Source organism: Monodon monoceros, unplaced genomic scaffold, assembly GCF_005190385.1.
Source record: "Monodon monoceros isolate NGI ecotype Baffin Bay Population unplaced genomic scaffold, NGI_Narwhal_1 Super_Scaffold_17, whole genome shotgun sequence".
NCBI lineage: Eukaryota > Metazoa > Chordata > Mammalia > Artiodactyla > Monodontidae > Monodon > Monodon monoceros.
Genome location: NW_021703773.1, coordinates 33196764 through 33216206, shown reverse-complemented (window position 1 = coordinate 33216206; position 19443 = coordinate 33196764).

Genomic DNA, 19443 nt, shown 5'->3' with positions numbered 1-19443 from the left:
GCATGTGCTACCGGTGTTTGGCTAATTGTCCTGTTTCTTTCAGAAATGCAGAATGAACAACTGTGCAGGAGGAGCTGAATAAACATATATTACTCCACTAGCATCTTTTTCCTTCCTTCTTTCAATTTTGTTAATATATATTTGTGATTGCAAATTACTCAAGCCGTTCAGGTTATGAAACAGTGGGTCCAGCTGACTTAAAAATATAGAACTATACCACGCAGACTCTTCGAGGAAGCTCTTTAAAAGCTTCTATTATCTGCCGAAGAACTAATGCACTCCCTTAATTGTGCCTGTTGGGTGATCCAGCACAAGCGCTGAGGAATTCAGGCCACAGAAAAATGCAAGGCGGCAAAAAGGACATTCGCTCAGCAAGAAAGGTTGCAGAAGCCCTATGACAACTGAGACAAAGCAAGTCAAGTAATAATAGAAGAGCTTTTTGAACATTTTCAGTAATTTGGTTATCACTAATTCTAGAGTGCATTAGCAGAAGATTCTTAATCAGACCCTACTTCTCCATTACAGAGACTAATTACAGCGTGTCTTTTATTGGTAGATTTATTTTTCCTCCATAAAAAAAGCTTAGCAAATATAAACTAATTTGTCTGAATTTCCCTTAGCCCAGACCTCTGTTTTCTGAGCGACCTGATGCTGTCACATCACAGACTGCACACACAGAGGGCACTGTTCACTACATAATCTCCGTTCTGTTGGCAACCGATTAAACCAAATCCACATTAATGTGAGATCAACTCCCATCCCTCAAATGTAGTGTCTGTTGTAAAATCTTGTTTTCACAAGTCTGGTTGAATTCTGCTATCTTAATTCCATTTCTTTTTGAAAAATTACTTTCAATCTGAGTGATTTATTTTCCTCTTGCTGAATCTATCTGTTGTTCGGCCAGTGATCTGCTTAAAAAGGCTTCGAACTTGCCAGGCTGCCTGCGAGAAGGGGTGTTCGTCTCATGCCTGGGTGACTAGGATCACACTTAATCCAATGTAATACATTTGTGAGACGTGTTCTTCATAAGAGGCAGAGTAACCCCTGCCTTGCAGGTATGATCTTGAAGACATAACTTGTAGAGAAAGAAAAAAAAATTAGGAAGATGCTTGAGTTCTGTTTTATTAACAGTCAGTTTCACTCGCTTTTTTTCAATAACGCAGTATTAATGGGTTTCCAGTTGTATATGAGTCACTAATGGAAGAACCATGCTGAAGTCCAGAACCAGTTAAAATGAGAACAAAGAGCTGTGGGTATAACAGCCTATTAAGCAAACTAGGCAATGAAGGTTGAAAGTATCTGCATTACTTCACCCATGGTTACTGCAAAATTCAAGTAAGATTTTTCTCAATAAATATTTAGCAAACATATCATATGTATTATGTGCTGAAGACACAGTGACAAACAAGACAGTCTTGGATCCAAGATTTTTGTAGCCGACATTAAAAATAAAGTGTGATGAAAGTTATGGATTTTCTAAAAGCTTTGAAAACGTTTAGAATTACATAAAATTATTTTTTATGTATTTTTGGTTTCTCAGTCAAAAAAAGTCAAACATCAGCAAACTCACACGTTTTGGTCTAACTGCAAAATGTAGCTAACCACTGTGAAAACATTTTGCAACAACTGAGTATCTTGTAAGCTGTAAACTGCTTGATACAACTTCGCTATTATTACTGTGGCGTTAAAATAACTTTTAAACTTTTATCTTGATAGTGACAATAATAAAATCTTATCATGACACACTCTATTTGAAAAGTCAAGAAAATATATTCTTCGCTATTTTTTTCATTATTTGTACATTTGAGAAATTTTAGGAAGACATCAGTTATGTTCTCCTTATCCTATTGTATCTCTTTCTGTGTTTGCTGCTTCCAGATGTTTTGCATTCCTGATATTGCTACTTATGATTTTGTAATTTAATACAGAAATATTTCCCTTTCTGCCCTATATGTTTGTTTTCCATTTAGTGATACACTGCAGAACAATTTTTTTTTTTTTTACTGAAGGTAAAGTTTTATATCTAAGATATCCAGTCTAAATTATTGTCAGAATATAATAATTATACTTTATTGAGCATCTGTTACGTGTCACCCTTTAACAGTTATATAAGTGTTTTTTATATATATATATATATATATATATATATATTTAAGAGTTATATATCTAACTCTTGGAACACAACTTGATAGGTCTATTAGCTTAATATCCATATATGAAAATGACAGAATTCAGTCTCTTTCACTTAGGTGTGTATGGAGGTAAATATACATATATACACACACACACACACACATATATATATATATATATATATATTCTTCTATACCGCATTTTTACACTCAGTCATTCAGTAAATATTTTTTGAGCACCCAGGTTAAATAGTGAGGATACAACAGTGAACAAAACAGACAAAATACTTGTCCTCATTTAAATGTGCATTTTAGTGGGAGCTGACTTCACGAAAGAATTTAAGCAGTACAGAGTTACGTAAACTCTAACCAGAGTATTAATTAATAATAGCATAAAGAAAACCCTGGATTTACCAAGGAGCCAGAAATAGCACTAAATGTAATTTCCTCCCAACCGGCACTGTTTTTCGAGGGTTTTGTGAAGAATTAAATAAAATTATGCCGTAAGTCTTGTACGATGCCTAGTATTTGACAGATGTTTAACATGTATTGGTCATACTGATGGAGATTTTACTTATTAATATTATTAGTGGTGTTAGTATATATGGAACCTACATCTGGCTTTGGACTTTAAAATAGTCAATACAAAGAGGTAAATGTAGAAAGTCAAACGTTTGAAAAATTTCCTAGAATAAAATCAACAATTATTCCAGATAAGCACCCAAAGTTATTTCTGGTCCTAAGACTTCACTGAAATCTCTCCCATTGATCAAAGGAAAGAAGGCAGTGTTTGATTAAAACCCTGACATCTTTCTTATGTTAGAGTCTGTACTGATGACATGTTTTTCCTATTACTCCTCAAAAAATACTGGAAGATACCAAGTGACTATAATCAAATGGGAGGATGAAATAAAATGAGTTCTGTTACTCAGCTCCCTAAGTTAAGAAGTAGTTTTCTATAATATATTATAGATACGGACTACATGTCCTTTAAGAAAAACCTCTTAAAAATATTGCTCCTAACTCAGAGATAATATACGAGAATTTAAGATTACGCTGAATAAGAATACCTGGATTACACTGCTTTTTGCTGCCAGTTGAGTAGTGATCCATGTGATTTAATAGATAAGTTAGCCAGAGACTTGGCCAACCTTTCCTTAGAAAGACGTGTTATCCAAAAATGTCCATGACTAAAGAGAGAAGACCTCTGCATACAACTGATGTTGTCTCTTTAAAGTGCCACTTTAAAATCCGTAAGTAACAAATAATGAAATCTGAACTTCAACCCAGGTCTACCTGATGCCCACAGCAAATCTTTTTATCTTTCACACCAATATATAGAAATCTGTGTTAGACTATCAAATGTCAAAATCAGTTTTATTGTGTTTAGTAAGTATTAGTATGCTCAATAGTTACAAGCATACTTTTTGTATTTTTATTCACAATATAATTTCTAAACATTAAAAATTATTTCCACAAGAGAATAAATGAGTCGACAAGAGACAGAATTAAGCTGCTGTTACGCTGAGGAAATGTTGAAGAATAAAATAAAACAGTATTTGACTCAACTGAACCATGCTAGCATCAATCTACATCTAGAGTACTTGAAGTTAAAACTGGTTGCAAATGAAATTTTTTCTGATACAAACATGTATTAAATAGAAATGATTTTTACTTCTATAAAGTATTATTTACTAATATACAACTAGCCCCTCTATCTTTGTAAGTAAACACAGGAAGCACTTTTCCATAATTAGTAAGATAGAATATGTTCAGTAATGAACATGTGAACTATTTATTACTTTTATTGAAGGCTATGGGGATGGTTAATTTTATGGGTCAACTTGGCTGTGCAACTGTGCCCAGATATTTGGGCAAATATTATTCTGGATGTTTCTATGAAAGTGTTTTTTGGATGAGATAAGCATTTAAATCAGAGGACTCTGAGTAAAGAAGATTATCCTTCATAACATGGATGGGCCTCATCCAGTCAGTTGAAAACCTTAGTAGGACAAAGGCTGACTCCTTGGGCAGGAAGGAATTCTGCCAGCAGATGGCCTTCAGGCTTGAAGTGCAGCTCTTCTCTGGGTCACCAGCTTCCCAGTCTAGCCTGCAGATTTTGGATTTACCAAAAGCTTCTACAACTGTGGGAGCCAATTCCTTAAAATAAATCTGTATCTTTGTCTCTGTTTCTCTCTCTTTCTGCACAGACATACGCATACACACCCACACCCCCCTCGTTGGCCTGTTTCTCTAGAGAAACCCAACTAAGTACGAACATAAACATAATTTGCACATGAGTCCAAATTCATCAGTTTCTAGAACCTAGAAAATCTAAACACATACTGTATAATTCTTTGGATAATCTGGTAAATTGTTATTTTAAACGAATATAAATATGAACTGAATATAAATTAAATACAAGTGTATTGGGGATAGTTTAACTAAAGAGATACAAGAATAATCATTACACATCAATATAAATCAAGAGCAGAGGGTCTAGAGTGGACTAACTGGATGAATGAATGAATGAAAAATTAACTGATACTAAGCTATCACATGTGACCAGTAGAAAAAAACAAGTAATAATGAAACTACATTGAGCACAGAATGGCTCTTAACATTGAGACAAAAAAAAAAAAAAAAAAAAACGGTGAAGAATGAAATGAAAATATTTCCACAGAAAAGTTTTATTAAATGAAAATTTTAAAAGGAAACTAGTCAATTTTCTATAGGAGTTTTTATAACTGACCATCATAAAACCTGCAAAAACATTTTCCTAAAGACTAAGTTTGGCTGCATTACTGAGTGTCTAGTGTGTGGCTATAATAACTGAGCGCACACTACAACCCTATGAGGGAGGAATTACGTCTCCATTTTACAAACTGGGTAACCTGCCCACGATTACGTAACTAGAGAGCGCTGCAGAGGACATTCAAGCTCAGTCTGCCCAGCCCCATCCTCCTAACACAGTATGGTGAGAAAGACATACTGTGTTAGGAGGATTGGATTCTTAACCTTGAGTGATTTTCAAGTAAGTCAACAATGACTGTCTATCCTATTTTAGCTTAGCCCTCTCTACTATGAGTGTAAGAAACAGCTAATTTCCTGAGATCTTTTCCAGGTTTACTCTTGTATATTTGTTTCTGAAGTAATTAGTTTCTGTAATTTAACTAACCTCTAAGATATTGCAAAAATGAATCTTGTTTTCTGGGTAAACGTGCTCAGGATATTTAAACTGGCAACCAAAAGTGATCAAGACTACACTGCTGGGCTTTGAGGAAAAAAAGTAATTTTGTTTGGAAAGAATCTTTGTGCCACACACAGTACACGGTTTATTTCTTGCATACATGTTCCCTCCATAATCATGAAACCACATTTAGGTCTCACTTCTCTGGGGAACACTCTGATTTTGAAAATAGAACTGCCTTTGTCCCCCTCTTCATGCACTTAATTGTCACTAATAGCTATGTAATAATAAACAAATGTGGGCCACAGTTTTATACCCTGAAGTAATTATTGATGCCACAGAGATACTTTTAAAAGGGTTTATTCCACTTGTCGTTAAGCGTCAACACAGATCCGAACAACTGCGTGAAGCAGTACAGGAACAGTACATGCGTGAAAGGGGTAAGTTTATTTTTGTATGTAGCCATGTCTGTGCCTGCACACAGTCTTGATTTTATCACACACAAGGGCAGATTCTGAATATTTTTATTTTTAAAAATATGTTTTTGACACAGTGTGTTTAAATATAGTTTGTCAAACTATCTCAATGTTTTGTTTTATATTAAATCAACACATTTATTTCTCCAAAACTAAATCAGTTGTTTTGCAGAGAGTCAGGGCAACAGCAGATGTCAACACCAGTTTTTGTAGAATTCCTATTTTTTCCATCATAGTACCATCAGATAATGTGACACATGTAAAGGTTAGGGGAAAAAAAAGGCGGTGAGGCATTGTCTCTAGAACTGCTTGTATGGCCAAAAAACTTGGATGTCATCCTCCTACATATCAACAGAAGCAGGCAGAATTTGTTGAGAAGAAAGTACCTAATTTTCAACATTTATAACATGAAACACTTATGGGGTTATCAGACTTCAGTTGAGAGTTTGGAGTCAGATAATATATTAAGCTGAATTCTATGACTTTCTTGATATTTAACCATTTGATCTACAAAATGGTAATTCCACAGGTTTTAACGTACAGGTAGATTTTAGAGGAATCAGTACATAATCATGATATAGCTTAGAAAGCCCTGGTAAAATGGTCAAAGAGAAACTCAGGGGAAGGTGAACTCATTTATGAAGCTCCAGTTAGCATCACCCTTACGTGTGGTTGTGCACAGACCTTCCTTGGTTTAGGTTTTTATCACTGATTAATAATCAAACTGGAAATTGAATTAAAAATGATTTCTTCTCTAGTGATAAGCTGCCACTGGGTCACAGAAGTGGACAGAGAAGAATGAACATAGTTTTTCATTATGTCTCACTGCTCTGGAAAGGCAAGAGTCAGTGAGATAGTAAAACATCTAAACAGGAGAACTTTGGTTTATCTCTGGGCCAAGGAGAAGGAAAGGTGACAAGTTATTATGGGTACTTATAGCTTTTGAAGCTCAGCTCTCCTTCTGCCACCAGTATCCTCAGAACCACTCTCTCTTCCATAGTCTCAGAACAGGTCCTTAGGATGGAGCATATGCTTTTTCTTGCTCCTGTTGCCAAGTGAGAATTGCGTGAATCTGGCTACAGCTATTGCTTGAGAAATGCGTGTGACCCAATTTAGGCCAACGTGAGTCACGTTCAAGTCTTTGGTGGAAACCCTTGGGAAAGAGTTACTACTCTACTAGACTTGAACCTGGGAGGATGCAGGTCTGTAGATGCTAAAGGCTGCAACGTAGGGAAGCACACCCTGAGAGTGAGGCCAACATGGAGGAGAGAAGAAGCAAGAAATGGAGGGAAACTGGGACTTCTGGTATTTGTTTAAATCTCTAATTCCAACGAAGAAGTTTCTTTTCAGTTACACGGGCATACATTCCCTTTGGTTTAAGCAAGTTTCAAGCAGAGTTTCTGAACTTTCCTCTTAAGAAAGTCCTGAGTAATACAACGAAAGGATGAGATGGGCAGAGGAAAGTGAGAAGCTCCTTCTGGATATACTCTCGGAGATAATGCTCCTTGTGGGGAGCGGGGTGAGTCTCAGCATTTGGGGATACCACTAGCCTGCTTTAGCTATTCACAATGCATTGTGCACAGGCTTACAAGTGTTGCCCTTCAGAATCAAAAAGAAAAAAACATTATGAAATCCTAGATCCCTTTGGACCATTTCTCAAACTGTACCTATATAAGTATTATAATGGAGGTAAATGCAACTTCTATTGCATTCACAGACCCCTATCTTTTTTCAGAACCTCTTACTGAAAAACTCTATTCCTACCTATACATTTGTAAAATGTATTCAAAACTTTCTTCAATTTGAAAATCTTTGTCAGAAAATAAATCATTCTTATAGCTCATGCTTTCAATCATTCTGTTTTCTGAAAAGTTCTTTTACTCACTTTTTCCCATAAAAGATCTTTCTTCCTTTAAGCTCAGATCAAATACCACCATCTCAGTGAGACCTTGAGTATCAGCTTTCTCTTTCAACCTACATCATAAAACACGTATTCATTCACTTGTTTTTTCTGTCTACAAATATTAATTAAATACTTATTAATGTGTTGGATGCTTTGTTCATTACTAAGGATTAAAAAAAAAATTCTAGAATATATCTCTGCCCTAAAAGACCTTACAGTCTAGGGGGAATTACAAATAAGTACATTAACAATTTACTAACCTCTGAAAAGAGCTTCCCAATATATAATTACAAGTGAGAAAATCAGAAGGAAACAGGAGGTGCATGAGGTGATGAGGGAGGAGGTGACAGCTGATAAGGAGAGATTCTACCGAAGCAGGAAGTAGGTATCAGGTCATGAAGATGCCTCTCTGCCCTTCGTGTATCATGAAGGGACGTAGAATGGAAAACCACTGGATGATTTTAAGTAAGAGAGCAACGTAGCCAGGTTGTGTTTTAAATGTTCACTGTGGCATTAGGATGGAGGATGAATAGGACAATCTTTAGCACTGATTTGCCTGGTAGAGACTTGGTATGTGCTTGTGGTTTTGGTGTAATTATGAATTGCCTCCCTTCATTCTCAATAATGTCCTGTCTTGGACAGTAAATTCTGTGGTCACCTTAAGAGTGAATTAAGAGACCTTGAAGATGGAGGAGGAGTAAGACGCAGAGATCACCTTCCTCCCCACAGATACACCAGAAATACATCTACACGTGGAACAACTCCTACAGAACACCTACTGGATGCTGGCAGAAGACCTCAGACCTCCCAAAAGGCAAGAAACTCTCCACGTACCTGGATATATATTTTTTTTTTTCCTTTTTCTCTTTCTGCGAGTGTATATGTGTGCGTTTCTTTGTGCGATTCTGTCTGTATAGCTTTGCTTTTACCATTTGTCCTAGAGTTCTGTCTGTCCTTTTTTTTTTTTCTTTCTATTTTTTAGTATAGTTTTTAGTGCTTGTTATCATTGGTAGACTTGTTTTTTTTGGTTTGGTTGCTCTCTATTTATTTTTTTAATTACTTTTAAATTTTTAATATTTTTTAAATTTTTATTATTTATTTATTTTTGCAGTACGCGGGCCTCTCACTGTTGTGGCCTCTCCCGTTGCAGAGCACAGGCTCCGGACGCGCAGGCTCAGCGGCCACGGCTCACGGGCCCAGCCGCTCCGCGGCATGTGGGATCTTCCCGGACCGGGGCACGAACCCGTGTCCCCTGCATCGGCAGGTGGACTCTCAACCACTGCGCCACCAGGGAAGCCCTAATTTTTATTTTAATTATTTTATTTCATTTTTTTCTTTCTTTCTTTCTTTTTTTCTCCCTTTTCTTCTGAGCCGTGTGGCTGACAGGGTCTTGGTGCTCTAGCCGGGTGTCAGGCCTGTGCCTCTGAGGTAGGAGAGCCGAGTTCAGGACACTGGTCCACCAGAGACCTCCCAGCTTCACATAATATCAAACAGCGAAAATCTCCCAGAGATCTCCACCTCAAGGCTAAGACCCAGCTCCACTCAACGACCAGCAAGCTACAGTGCTGGACACCCTATGCCAAACAACTAGCAAGACAGAACACAACCCCACCCATTAGCAGAGAGGCTGCCTAAAATCATAATAAGGTCACAGACACTCCAAAACACACCACTGGACGCAGTTCTGCCCACCAGAAAGACAAGATCCAGCCTCATCCACCAGAACACAGGCACCACTCCCCTCCACCACGAAGCCTACACAACCCACTGTACCCACCTCAGCCACTGGGGGCAGACACCAAAAACAACGGGAACTATGAACATGCAGCCTGAAGAAACGAGACCACAAACACAGAAAGTTAAGCAAAATGAGAAGACAGAGAGACACACAGCAGATGAAGGAGCAAGGTAAAAACACACCAGAACAAATGAAGAGGAAATAGGCAGTCTACCTGAAAAAGAATTCAGAATAATGATAGTAAAGATGATCCAAAATCTTGGAAATAGAATAGAGAAAATACAAGAAACATTTAACAAGGACCTAGAAGAACTAAAGAGCAAACAAACAATGATGAACAACACAGTAAATGAAATTTAAAATTCTCCAGAAGGAATCAACAGCAGAATAACTGAGGCAGAAGAACACATAAAAGACCTGGAAGATAAAATAGTGGAAATAACTACCACAGAGCAGAATAAATAAAAAAGAATGAAAAGAATTGAGGACAGTCTCAGAGACCTCTGGGACAACATTAAACGCAGCAACATTCAAATTATAGGGGCCTCAGAAGAAGAAGAGAAAAAGAAAGGGACTGAGAAAATATTTGAAGAGATTATAGTTGAAAACTTCCCTAATATGGGAAAGGAAATAGTCAATCAATTCCAGGAAGCGCAGAGAGTCCCATAAAGGATAAATCCAAGGAGAAACACACCAAGACACATATTAATCAAACTATCAACAATTAAATACAAAGTAAAAATATTAAAAGCAGCAAGGGAAAAACAACAAATAACACACAAGGGAATCCCCCATAAGGTTAACAGCTGATCTTTCAGGAGAAACTGCAAGCCAGAAAGGAGGGGCAGGACATATTTAAAGTGATGAAAGGGAAAAACCTACAGCCAAGATTACTCTACCCGGCAAGGATCTCATTGAGATTCAACAGAGAAATTAAAACCTTTACAGACAAGCAAAAACTAAGAGAATTCAGCACCACCAAACCAGCTTTACAACAAGTGCTAAAGGAACTTCTCTAGGCAAGAAACACAGAGAGGAAAAGTCCTACGATAACAAACCCAAAACAATTAAGAAAATGGTAATAGGAACATACATATTGATAACTACCTTAAGAGTAAATGGATTAAATGCTCCAACCAAAAGACACAGACTGTCTGAATGTATAAAAATCAAGACCCGTATATATGCTGTCTACAAGAGACCCACTTCAGACCTAGGGATACATACAGACTGAAAGTGAGGGGAGGGAATAAGAGTGAATTATACTGGAAGATAATTAAAATGCAACAAACGAGAAAGGCCAGTTGGAAGTCTGCTGCATGAACACTGCCTAGAGAGAAAGGCACCTAAACTAAGTTAGTGGCCAGGGAGATGAAGAAAAACAAGAAGCATTTTCTTTCTACTAGAGCCAATTACTTGTACCTTGATCTAGCACTTAATGCATTTTGTTTTGTGTTAAGATTCATTGTTTATATGCTTATTTTCCCCAATCAATCTTAAATTCCTTGAGGGCAAGAACTACATCCTCCAGTTCTGCTTTCCTTCAGAGATTAGCGCAATGCCTTGAACAGACTGCTTACTGAACAAGTATTGATTTGAATTAATACAATTTTACCAGCATATTTTACAAAGAGAAATATAAATGACTAAAGGCCTTTGCAGAGTTCTTTACCATTCATGGGGAGCAGAATTTTATCGTCATGAGTCAACAGCATGTAACATGTACAGCGTATAATTTTAAGTCCTTCCCCTTAGTTCTACTGAAAGACTTCATCATATTGGGCCATCAAATGAGGTCTCTGCTACTTCACATTAACTCAGACTCTTGATATGAAGAGAAGGGGTGTCTACCACCAACTGACGGCAGAGGGTCTTTGGGCTTGGTAAATAGCAGGGTCTGGACAAAAATTTTTTGAATGAATGAATAAATTCTCCATTAGTATAGTTGGCACAGATAAGCCTCTGTCCCTTCTTATTCTATGCTTCCATACTATCTTACACATCACATTCTTTTCTACATGGCTTATAACATTCTATTAAAATTACTTGGATATATGTCCTTGAGCTCCTCAGGGTAAGACCTATACTTAATGCATCATTATATTCCTATTGCCTGGAAAAAATGCCTGGTACTCAACCCGGGTTTATTCCTCTGGAAGCATCAACATTTAAGTGTTGACCTTTGTAGAAATGGTGCCTTAAACAAAACCATCCAAATAACAATCATTCATCTAAACCACTATCAAAGTAAAGAGGGTAATATTCAGAATGGTAAATCTGCTAGTACACGCAAAAACAAGGGAGTATCACGTAAGGCTGTCTATCCACCTAGTGTTCATGATATAGTAAGTAGAACTCCATGAACTACTATAATAAACATACAATATCAACTTACAGTGTTCAGTTTAAGCTTTCTTCTCAAATTAAATCGTTTTAGGGTTTCCTGGGGAATTTCTGTCTACAGTCTATCAGCAGGATAACTACGATTCCATACATGGAATCTTGCATTAAGTAGCAAGACTGCTTGTTACTTGTTGCTACAGGGTCCAACCATTTTCGTCTTCTTTCAGTACTACAGTTTCTCTCACCCCGAAACAGACATGATTCAATACTGTGTATGCTCAGTCATATTTAATTTGTCATGCTAAGAGCATAATTGCTTGGCAGACATCTTCCACATGAATCATGCTGACACCCACTCTTTACATTTCATGACCATTTATTCTCTGTCTCATTTTTCCAGAACTCAATAAAAATTATTTACGCCAAAAACTTCTTGATAGATCTGTAACTCCCTCATATTTTGACCTACTTTTCCCCAGCAAGCCCAAAAGGTCTTGACCTCTATTATCAAAATCTCAATGCAGATGGAAGCTCTGATGAGATTCTAATTAAGTGAAAACCTTTCTGTAATTATACATGCTCACTATTTAATGAGAATCTTTCTATAATTAGAAATTTATTTGGCCATTTTAAAATTTCAGAGGCTGTTTCTGGAGTGTCCTAATTCAAGCATTTCTCATTCATGAAGGGGCAAAGTTCTCTTCCCCACAAATGTATCACTGCCAAGGGAGATTTCTCCTTTAATTAAGTGTACTCTATTGTTGAATGATGACCCTGCAAAACTTATTTTCACTCTTCTTTTCCTCTTCTTAACACTTGGTCAAAGTTGGTGCCCTATGAGGTGTAACACTTTGGGTTAAGAATAAAGTGTTTAATGGCGGCCAAATAAACTTATAATTATTGTTTTAAAAATACTATGCAAATTTTACCTTGGAAAGAGCCACAAAAGCCTTTGAGTTGGGGGTAACGGGGACAGTGGCAAAAAAAGAGAAATAAGGGGAGGGAACATAGACGAATATCCTCTCTGGAGAATGACTGGACCTGGCCGGAGGCAGAGAAAGCCTGAGACACGCCATTCACAGTGGTGACGCTTCCCCCAGAGCTGTTTTCTTCTAGCCTCCTTTCCACACCTTGGATCATTTCGTGTTAAATCAGTTTTTCTTAAACAGTTTGTCCTTGTTCCTTCCTCCTCAATACTCTAGAGAAATCACACTCCTCCCAGACTCACGCATCCACAGGAAACCAAGTTTTACTCACAAGTAGAAGTTTCCACACTGTGAACCAGAGACTAATGAAGGACTAAACCCAGGGCTGGGAATGAAGCCGCTGCACGATCCCGACCAAGCAACGGGGCTGGGTCTGAGGAAACCTTTTCTATGCTTTCAAAAATCTATTAAGGCCTTTCGTTCGTTGGCCTGCCCTGGTTTAACGTCAATTCTCCCCTTTCCAGCTGGGAGGATGCCAACACTCTTTCGGTTCATTTAGAGAATCGTAACATTCCCCATCGCTTAGAATAAACTTGAGTAGCTTTGGTGCAACAGCTGAGGAAAGGAAGACACTGAGAGAAATAATTTGCTCCAAATCTCAAAGCTCCTAGGTCCGTAGGACCAAAGTACCCCAAATCCCGCTTTGCGGTGCAGGGGAATCCAAGCAGCATTAAGGAAAAGATTCAAGAGAGTCAATAAGTAAACGAAATATGCAACCTCTTTTATGACACAGTGTCAAACAAGACAAAATGGAGTGATTGTTGGTAATGCTTATAAACATAAATCCTTATCTGTGTGTCAGGTTTTCTGGGGGTTTTTTTGGTATTTAGGCATTGGTACTACACTTTACTTCTGATTTGCTGTGAATCTTGAAAAACTTGTTTCATGTGTGTGTTTAAAATTAGATTTTTAAGTAAGTAATTTGAGAATAAGGATGTGTTTTCTTGGCTGATATCCTCCACGGAGCCAAGGACTGACAGGGTGACGGGAGTAGATACCTCCTCCACGCTGAACGTTAGCAGAGTAAGTTAAAAGTGCCCCTTTTCTCCTGGGATAAATGGAAAAGAATACTTTAAAAAAAGAATGTATATATGTGTAAAGCTGAGTCATTGTGTTGTACAGCAGAGACCGGTACAACATTGTATATCAACTATGCTTCAATTTAAAAAAATGAATGAATGAATGAATGAATAAATAAATAAATAAAGTTCCCCTTTTCGATGCAGAAACTCAACCGTGTGAAAATATAAATGGCTTTCCAGTAAAAGCACATATTTTTCAATGCATCAAAGATTTCTTATGTTTAGAAGATATGCAGATGATCTGACTATTCTAAATGTAAATCAATGCTGCCCTATATTGGAGCTTTCAAAAATTTTCAAACAGAAGTAGTATACCTATTATCTACCCTGGAGTGTTTACACAGACTATTTAAATTCCTTACCTTTCAATTTCTTTGCCTCAGTGACTATTATTTACTCCAAGAGAAAGTTCAAGTTTATGGATAACATCACTTATTTGTGACAGAATAAATCTTTTAAATCTGATAAAAATTACAAGGTTATAAAGTATATTAAGTCCTCTAACAGATGACTTAACTTCTACACTTTGACATTTTCTGCAATAACATTTTATTTTAAATGTCAACCATACATAAATTCAATCTCGTCACAGACACTGAGATGTTCTGAAGTTCTCAATTTTAGACAGGAAGATGAGGGGCGATGGGGAATCAGGCCAGAGAGACAGAGAAAGAATAACTTTAAAATCCTGTATCTGAAAAAGCCTTAAAATGTTCATCTCTTCTGTAAGTTAAAAAAAAAAAATGCCAGCCTGAAATGTGGCAATAAATTATGCAATGCATCATAAATTTTGAATTGCCCATTGTAACTGTGGCACAATGTTTCAGAAAAATGTCACAGAGAAGGAAACATTAAATACCACTTCTTCCTGTGTTTGCAATATAATTTCTTTATATATATTTATGGAAAAATAATAGCACACATTTAAATTAAAGCAATCAATATTTTAGAAGTGAGATAGTTCCAAAGATGCTCAAAGAAGCACATTGACTTCTGATCTCATAAGTTTTAGAGGCCAAAAATTAATTTGTTTTATGGGCTATGAGTTTATATCTAGTTCTGATATGTAACAGAACTGGAAGAGTTTTGTGATTTTTAATTACTATGAAACACTGATGATATTTGGGGCATAAATTTTAACTATGAGCTACTTGACATTCATTTTAAATACTGTCTATATAAAAGGATTTTAAGATTCTTTTCTTAAAAAAGCAGATGTTTATTAAAAATAGCACTAACTCAATAGCTAGTGACATTACACATTTTTAAGATTATTTCTTGTCAATGTGTACAGTTTCTCATACTCATATTCATTAACTTATAGATGAATTGCTAGAATAGAGCTCTATTTCTATTCTCCTTTATCCCTGCTGGGGGCAATGTCCCTCCATTGCTACTTAGGAAATGACTAGAAACTACTCATAGAGAAACAGAATGTTCTTTTAAGCAACAGTCTCTGTCAATAAAGTTAAAGGGAGGCAGCATGCCAAATATACGTCCTAATGAAACATTTTAACAATTGCAAACATGTAAAGTTTACGCTTATTGCTACAACCTGCACAGTAAAACATTTAATAAATGATGCAATAATGAATAAAAATGAATTCTTTTTTTCCCACCTGTGTGATAATTTTACATAGAAAGCTGCTTATTACTAAAATCTGTAGAGTCCCTAAAACTACCTATACATTTCCTTCTTGATACATCTTATAGTTCAGTAAGTTGAAGGGATGCGAGACAAGAAACGAGTAACAGATTGGAAAGGATACTCTTACTTAGCTACAAAGAAAAGTATGCCCATCTATGTGGTTGCATTCTTATTTCATGTATTGAAATTAGTATTTTATAGTTAAATTTGATTGTATTCCTTTAAAATTCATTTTGCAACACTGATAATTATTTAAGAATAATGCATAGTGATAAAGGTACAATTTAATTTTTTAAAATCCTATGCTAAAAATTATGAAACATCATGATGAAATGCATTTCTTATTTGATATACGGCAACTATTTTAACATTGTTTCTTTATACAAAGTTAAATGCAAACAAACACCCCAGTCTTATTAAAAAATCTTTAAATACACACTCACACACACATACTCCCAATCAAACACAGAGAAAAGTGTTAAAACGCTATGTCTTACAATTTTTAAAAGCTTGATTAACCAGAATTCAAACAGCAAGAAGAATATTATTCCCCCTTTATCGATTAGGTCTTCTCTGATAATTTTCGGCTGGGGTGCTCTCTCTCCTTTTTGATCCACTAAAACTACCGTTTTTTCTGGAATCATTTAAATGTACAATTAGAGTCCACACTGTATTTCCTTTCACTGTGTTCACATTTGTCTTTTACTTACAGGGACTCCTCACACACAACAACTGCGATATATTTAATTCATTTTTCTTCCTTTTACCCATGATTTCTCCAATGCTTGCAGATATGATAGTATATGTATAACACATTTTTAAAATGTTTTTCCACAAAAAGATATGAAACAAGGTCGGAACAAATCTGACAGTTTTCTCTTAAGTTTTAGGTAAGCGTGCTCTTCATTTAATAAGAATGAATGAACACTCCAAAAGGTTAGCAATTTATTTTATAAGCATTTAGGACTTGATATCAGTGCCTAGTTTTTCTCAGTACTTGAACAGTCTCTGGTTAGGAGAAGGATGTGACTATCAGTACTCTCCTAGCCACGGAAATAAGGAAAATTAAGTTATCTTCTCAGAATCAAATCCCTCTCGCGTGCGCGCACGCGCGCACCCACACTGCCTAGATCATAAATTTGCAAAATACAGCTACAGGTAGAATGAATAGCAGGAAAGAATAAGAATTGACAATACGAAAATACCTATTGCTACTAATAATGGTGAAAATAACAGTCAGGAATGTGTTGGGCACGTTAGTCTCCGTGACACAGGGGGAAAAAAGCAAGAATCAAAGTGGACGCCTGCGAAGGTCTCTGGCTGTACTGTGAGTCGCTGTTCATGATGAAGCGTATAGTTGCCTAACATGGCTGGTCTAGGTTGTTCCCCTATAAATTAGATTATTGGTTAAATGGGAGAAATTTCTTAGATAAAGGTGAGCTATTCAGTTAATGGAATATGAGGAAACATAGCCTTACTGCTGGAACCTGCAAATAAACAGTCAAGATTTGAATGCGAGGGTGCGCGAGAAACAGTTTCACAATTTTCCTCCCAAAACTCTCAAGGGAAATACGTCTGTCCTAGCAAATGAACTTAAGCACTTAGGACACTGTGACAATCCTACTGCACTGTAGAGATGAAAATGAACTTATTGAACTTTGGGTCACCTGGTAGCTCTCCTTGCTTCAAAACCATGCTGAACAAGCAACTACCTGATTTAAAAAAAAAAAAAAAGTTTTTTCATGTCATTTGGCCCAAACGGAAGATATGTATTTTTTCATACAGATAGGAGCATTCTGGTATGCATGACAGTGGTCAATTAATACCAATAATTATGCTAGCTTATATATCAATCTCTCATAAGCTTTAGATAATGAGAATCCAGATTTGAGTGCTGGGACTTATCTCACCGTGTGGATATAATCAAGATTTTCAGCCTCTAAAAATGAGCAACAGACCTCTTGGTAAACTAGAGTTTTACTCAATTTGGCAACCAGTAAATACTCATTCACCAAAGATGAGGGCTGTAATTCATTGTTTTTTATTTTATGTGTGTACATATGTATATATGCATGCCTGTATGTATATGCTTATGACAGAGTCATTAGTAAGTCCTACCAATTATATATAGATTTATTTAATCCTGGAGATAAGGATCGGCTGAAAACTGTAACTGATTGCTTCTCTAGTCATAATATAATTCTTTATTTCCAGTTTACTATAAGAGTTCTCTTAAACATTCCATCAGCAGCTCTATTTCAACATGGTTAACAGAAATCAAAATATTCCATTTGAAACCTGGCATTCCCTCTAATTGTTAATTACATGATCATCTTGCTAATTACTCAGGCTTAAAATCAGAGTCATCTTTTAGCCCTTTCCTCAACAGATCATGAGCTTTGGGAGACAGACATAACTGGCTTCTGGGACTACAGGCAATCTATTTCACATCTCTCATCCTCCATTTCTTGTGTATAAAATGGGGCTAATGATATAGTACTTGCAGTATTGTTCTAAGGGGGGAAAAATGTGATGATGTCTGCATAAAGCTGAGCACAGTTGTGGCTCAAAAGGAAAGCTCAGTAAACGCTTGGCCAAAGACATTGCAGGTATATTATAATCTTGATGTAACCAGAAGCAGTACATGCCACAGTTATGCCAGGAAGACAGCTGGCTTTTTTCTTTACCAAACCACAAAACTATGAGATTTTTGTGGAATGGTGCCTGTGAAAAACAGGCAGGAGAATTCTGAGTGTAACAGTGGTATTAAGTTAGGTATAAATCTTTTTTCTTCTTCTTTTTTTTTTTTTTTGGCTGTACGCGGGCCTCTCACTATCGTGGCCTCTCCCGTTGCGGGGCACAGGCTCCGGACACGCAGGCTCAGCGGCCATGGTTCACGGGCCCAGCCGCTCCGCAGCATGTGGGATCTTCCCGGACCGGGGCACGAACCCGTGTCCCCTGCATCGGCAGGCGGACTCTCAACCACTGCGCCACCAGGGAAGCCCAGGTATAAACCTTTACAGACACTGCAAACAACTGGCTGGGTATGTATTTCTGCACAATGGAAAACACGATTCAAACTGTCACCGTTTTTAAAGAATAAGTCTCCACGTACAAAACAACTTTGAGCTTTGGTGTATGGTAGGCTGGTAACCTCAAAGCTGTTTTAGACATACTGAAACAGTCTCATAACTTGTGCGAGCAGAATGGAATCTTAGATGCCATCCAAATTTCTTCTTTTGCAGTTGAGGCTAACGAGAATTAGAGCAGTCAGGCTCTGTTTGCAAGGTCACCCTATTGGGTGATGACAGTGTGTAAACTGGAACTCACGCTCTTTCCTCCTAAGCCTATGGTCTTTCTCTTCACTGCATCACTCCGTCCCCTAAACCTGACTTTGAAGGTCAATGACCATGTTTCTTACAGGTCTCCCTACTAAATTTTATTCTAGGGTCCACTGGCATTTTCTTAACTCTAAATGCAGTGCAACAATATTATATATCTTTAAGGTACAAAGGATCAAACATGGAATTCTTGTCAAACATGTTCAAGTAATAACTTTCACATCCTCATGGTCTGTTTTCTTCATCTGTAACAAAATTATTATTATTTTTTTTTAACTCAGGTCTACTCAGTAAAGTGTTGGTTGTATATTTTTAATATTGATTTGATTTGTATGAAACATACATCATGTAATGTCACATACAATATTTTTAAATGAATATTGTATATACTGTATATTCAAATACTGGAGAATAGGATTTGTTTGAGTGGGTGTAGGCAAATTTGGTAACAAGCGATTTAACTTCATGCTATCTTCCCTTATATCGCTACTAAAATTATGACATTAGAAATCTTGTATGTGTATGAAGATTTTTCCCTTCCACACAGAAAACAACAGTGTTGAATTAAACACAAAATTAAAGAAAGCAACTTTTAGTAGGAAAA